Here is a 6,362-nt window from a genome sequence, read left to right as displayed (position 1 = left end):
CATCAACACTATCCAGGAAAACATGACCTCACCAAATGGACTAAATAAGACATGAAGGCCCAATCCCAGATAAATAGAGATATGTGACCTTTCAGACAGAGAATTCAAAATTACTCTTGAGGAAACTCAAAGATATTCAAGATAACACAGAGAAGGAATTCAGAATTCTATCACATAAATTTAATAAACATTGTAATAATTTAAAAGAACCAAGCAGAAATACTAGAGCTGAAAAATGCAATTTGTATAATGAAGAATGCATCAGAGTCCTTTAATAGCATAATGGCTCAAGCAGAGGAAAGAATAGTGAGCTTGAAGACAGGTAATTTGAAAATACAGTCAGAGGAGACAAAAAAGAATATAAAATGATAAAGCATACCTACATGATTTAAAAAATGGCTTCAAAAGGGAAAATCTAAGTGTTATTGCTGTTAAACAGGAGGTAGAAAGATAGGGGTAGAAAGTGTATTCAAAGGGATAATAACAGAGAATGTCCCAAACCTAAAGAAAGATACCAATATTCAAGTACAAGAAGGTTATAGAACACCAAGCAACCCAAAGAGACTACCTCAAGCCATTTAATAATCAAACTCCCAAATGTCAACCATAAAGAATGAATCCTGAAAGCAGCAAGAGAAAACAAATCACATACAACGAGCGCCAATCCATCTGGTAGCAGTCTTTTCAGTGGAAATCCTACATGCCAGGAAGGAGAAGCATGATATATTTAAAGTGCTGAAGGAGAAAAACCTTCATCCTAAAATAGTATATTTAATAAAAATAATTTTCAAATATGAAGGAGAAAAAAAGACTTTCTCACACAAACAAAAGCTGAGGGATTTTATCAATATCAGACCTGTCCTATAAGAAATACTAAAAGGAATACTTCAATCAGAAAAAAAAAAAGCGTTGAGAAATAATCACCTGAAGGTATAAAACTTTCTGGTAATAGTAAGTATAAGAAAAAATGCAGAATGTTTATAATACTACTTGTGGTGTGCAAACTACTTTTATCCTAACTAGAAAAACTAAACAAGTCAATCAAAAATAGCTACAACTTTTCAAGATGTAGTGCAATTAAATATAAACAGAAACAACAAAACTTTAAAAAGCAGGAAGAAAAAGTTAAGACACATTTTCGTTAGTTTTTTTGTTTTTGGTTGTTTGTTTAGGCAAATAGTGTTAAATTGTTAGCAGGTTAAAATAATGGGTTGTAATATACTATTTGCAAGCCTCATGGTACATCAACAAAGAAACATCAAACTTAATTTGTACTGTAGACCAAATAGACCTAATAATTGTTTACAGAACATTTCATTCAAGAGCTGCAGAATACAAATTCCTTTGTCAGCATATTAATAATTCTCAAGAATAGATCATATGTTAGGTCATGAAACAAGTTTTAAAACATTCAGATAAATTAAAATAATATCCAGCATCAGCAAACCTGACCACAATGAAATAAAACTGAAAATCGACCAGGCATGGTGGCTCAGGCTTGTAATCCCAGCACTTTGGGAGGCCGAGGTGGCTGAATCACCTGAAGTTAGGAGTTCGAGACCAGCCTGGCCAACATGGTGAAACCCCATCGCTACTAAAAATAACAAAAACTAGCTGGGCATGGTGATGGGCACCTGTAATCCCAGAGAATCGGGAGGGTGAGGCAGGAGAATCACTTGAACCCAGGAGGCAGAAGTTGCAGTGAGCCAAGATCATGCCATTGCACTCTAGCCTGTGCAACAAAAATGAAACGCCATCTCAAAAAAAAATTGAAAATCAATAACAAGAGGAATATTTTAAACTAGACAAATACATGGAAATTAGACAATATGCTCCCGAATGACCTGTGAGTCAATGAAGAAATTAAGAAGGAAATTGACAATTTTCTTTGATAATGACAACACAACATACCGAAGTGTATGGGATACAGCAAAAGCAGTACTAAGAGGCAAGTGTATAGCTATAATAGTCTACACCAAAAAAGAAGAAAAACTTCAAATAAACAACCTAGTGATGCATCTTAAATAATTGGAAAAGCAAGAGCAAATCAAACCCCAAAATTAGTAGAAGGAAAGAAATAATAAAGATCAAATAAATAAAATTGAAATTAAAAAATACAAAAAAAAATCAATGAACCAAGAGTTGGCTTTTTGAAAATTTAAACAAAATTGCAATGTTTAGCCAGATGAACAAAGAAAAAAGGGAGAAGATGCAAATAAATAAAATCAGAGATGAAAAAGGAGACATTATAACTAATACCACAGAATTTCAAAGGATCATTAGTTGCCACAGTGAGCAACTACATGCCAATAAATTAGTAAATCTAGAAGAAATTATCAAATTTCTATACACATACTACCTCCCAAGATTGAACCATGAAGAAATCCAAAGTCTGAACAGACCAATAACAAAGAACAAGAGCAAACCATACCAAAGAGTCTCTCAGCAAAGAAAAATTCATTGCTGAATTGTACTGAACATTTAAAGAAGAACTAATACCAATCCTACTCAAATTCTTCTTATAAATAGATGAGGAAGGAATACTTCCAATCTAATTCTACAAAGTCAGTATCACTCTGACGTCAAAACCAGACAAAGACACATCAAAAAAGAAAACTACAGGCCAATATCCCTGATGAACGTTGGTTCAAAGTCATCAAGAAAATATTCACGAACTGCATTCACTAATATGTTTAAAAAAAAGACCATACTTCATGACTAGGTGGGATTTATCCCAGGGATCCAAGGATAATTCAACATTTGTGAGTCATTAATGTGATATATCATATCAACAGAATGAAGGACAAAAACCATATGATCATTTAAATTGATGCTGAAAAAGTGTCTGACAAAATTCAATATGCCTTCATGATAAAAAAAAAAAACCCTCGAAAAACTGGGTATAGTAGAAATATACCTCAACATAATGAAAGCCATAATAAAAATAACAAACTCCGTAGCCAGTATCATACTGAATGGGGAGAAACTGTAAGCTTTTCCTCTAAGATCTGGAACATGACAAGGTTACTCACTTTTCACCACTGTTGCTCAGCCTAGTGCTGGAAGTCCTAGCTAGAGCAGTCAGACAAGAGCAAAACATAAAGGGCATCTACATTGGAAAGGAAGAAGTCTAATTCTCCTTCTTGGCAGATGATATAACCTTATATTTGGAGAAACCTAAGACTCCACCAAAAAACTATTAGAACTGATAACCAAACTCAGTAAAGTTGCAGGATACAAAATCAACACATGAAAATCTGTAGCATTTTTATGTGCCAACAGCAAACAATCTGAAGAAAAAAATTTTTTAAAAATCCCATTTACAATAGCCACACATAAAATTAAATATCTAGGAATTAACCAAAGAAGTGAATGATCTCTACAACGAAAACCATAAAACATTGATGCAAGAAACTGAAGTGTGAAATGAGCACCAAAAATGAAAAAACATTCCATATTTATGGATTGAAAAAAATCAATGTTGTAAAAATGTTTGTACTAACCAAAGGAATCTACAGATTCAATGCAATCCTTATCAAAATGCCAACAACATTCTTCAGAGAAATAAAAAAAAAATCCTAAAATTTATATAGGACCACAAAAGACCCAAAATAGCCAAAACTGTCCTTAGCAAAAAGAACAATCCTGGAGGAATCACATTAAGTGACTTCAAGTTATACTACAGAACTAGAGCAACTAAACAGCATGGTACTGGAATAAAAATAGGTATATAGACCAGTGAAACAGAATAGAGAATCCAGAAATAAATCCATGCATCTATAGTAAAGTCAATTTTTTTTTTTGAGATGGAGTCTCACTCTGTCTCCTAAGCTGGAATACAGTGGCACAATCTTGGTTCGCTGCAACCTCCATCCCCTGGGTTCAAGCAATTCTCCTGCCTCAGCCTCCTGAGTAGCTGGAACTACAGGCATGTGCCACCATGCCCAGCTAATTTTTTGCATTTTTAGTACAGACAGGGTTTCACTGTGTTAGCCAGGATGGTCTCCATCTCCTGATCTCGTAATCTGCCCACCTCGGCCTCCCAAAGTGCTGCGATTATAGGTGTGAGCCACTGTACCCAGCCGTGAACTCATTTTTGACAAAGTTTCCAAGAACATACATTGGAGAAAAGACAGTCTCCTTAATAAATGATGCTGGGAAAACTGAATATCCATATGTAGAAGAGTGAAACTAGACCCCTGTCTCTTACCATTTACAAAGATCAAATCAAAATGGATTAAAGGCTTAAATCTAAGATCTCAAATTGTGAAACTACTACAAGAAAACATTGGGGAAAATCTCCAAGACATGGGACTGGCCAAAGATTTCTTAAGCAAAACCCCAAAGGCACGGGCAACCAAAGTACAAATGGACAAATGGGATCACATCAAGTTAAAAAACTTCTCCAAAGCAAAGGAAATAATCAACAAAATGGAAAGAAGACACACAAAATGGAAGAAAATATTTGCAAATTCCCCATCTGACAAGGAATTTGTAACTAGAATATATAACTCAAGCAACTCTATAAGAAAAAAGTCTAATCAACCAATTGAAACATGGGCAAAAGACTTGAATACACATATCTCAAAAGAGGACGTACAAATGGCAAACAGGCAAATTAAAAAGTGCTCAATATTATTGACTATCAGGTAAATGCAAATCAAAACTGCAATGAGATATCATCTCACCTGAGTTAAAATGCCTTTTATCTAAAAGACAGGCAGTAGCAATGATAGAAACAATGTAGAGGAAAGGGAACACTTATACACTTTTGTTGGGAATGTAAATTAGTACAAGCACTATGGAGAAAAGTTTGGAGTTTCTTCACAAAATCAAAAATTGAGCTACCTTATGATTTAGCCATCCCACTGCTATGTATATACCCAAAAGAAAGAAAAATCAGTGTATCGAAGAGATATCTGCACCGTTGTGTTTATTGCAACACTATCCACTAGACAAGATTTAGAAGAAACCTAAGTATCCATCAAGAGATGAATGAATAAAGAAAATGTGGTAGTTATACACAATGGAGTACTGTTCATTCGTTAAAAAATGAATGAGATCCAGTCATTTGCAACAACATGAATAAAATTGAGATCATTATGTTAAGTGAAATAAGCTAGGCTCAGAAAGGCAAACTTCACATATTCTCACTTATTTGTGAGAGCTAAAAATTAAAATTGAACCCATGAAGATAGAGAATGGAAGGTTACCAAAGGCTGAGAAGAGCAGCTGGGAGAGTGGGGAGTAAGGGAGGATTGTTAATGGGTATAAAAATAGTTAGAATAAATAAGACATAGTGTTTGTTAGCACAACAGGATAATGATGGTCAAAAATAATTTAATTGTTAAGAATAACTAAACGCATATAATTGTTTGAAACACAAAGGATAAATGTTTGAGATTATGGATTATTACCTTAGTGATTATTATGCATTGCATGCCTGTATCAAAATATCTCATGTAACCCATGAACAGATATACTTTTTGTGTACCCACAAAAATTAAAACTTTTTAAAGAAACACATGACCAAAAAGCATGACGAATAGGAGATAAAGGACATTATTCTATATAGAGTTCTTGTATTATTAGTGAAGTAGCATAGTATTAATTTAAAGTTGATTACGATTAATGATCTATATTGTAAATATATATACTAACTTCTAAAAACAGTCCAGAAGTAGAGTTTTTACAAATCCAATAGAAAAGATACAGTAAAAATATACTTAATCTAAAATGGAAAGGAAATAAGGAACAAAATGGGGAGTAAAACAACCCATAAGGAACAAATAAAAACAAAATAGCAAAATGGTATGCCTAACCATATTGAATACTTGCATTAAGTATAGATAAGGCAATCTTATTAAAGTGTTGTTGAACTGCATAAAGAAACAAGACCCAATCATAAGATATTTATAAAAGACACAATTTAAAGGAAATGTAACAGAAAGGGAGAAAATTGCAGAATAGAAAGAGATACCAGGCAAACACTAATGATGGCAGGGCATACTGTTATTTATTAGTATCAAATGGGCTTCAAAATAAAGAATCTTACCAGATACAAAGAGGGATATTCTATAATGACAAAATGTTAATTCATCAGGAAGACCTATATATGTGTATTTATATACATATATCATTTTTCTCAAAAATAACTTCTAGAATTCCTTTCCCCATCCTGGTTTTAAACATGATGCTTTCAAGATCTAATTTTCTTTTCCCAGTCTTTTTTCATTTTGAAGATGATTTTGATGCATTTTATTTTTTATATTATTTTCCTGAGTATGTAAACCTGTGAAATCAACTCATTAAATTAATATATAACAAAAGACACTCATATGATATCCTAATTTAGATATGAA

This window comes from Aotus nancymaae, unplaced genomic scaffold (genome assembly GCF_030222135.1).
Source record: "Aotus nancymaae isolate 86718 unplaced genomic scaffold, 86718_ANA_hifiasm-v0.15.2.pri h1tg000033l, whole genome shotgun sequence".
NCBI lineage: Eukaryota > Metazoa > Chordata > Mammalia > Primates > Aotidae > Aotus > Aotus nancymaae.
This window is presented reverse-complemented; position numbering follows the sequence as displayed.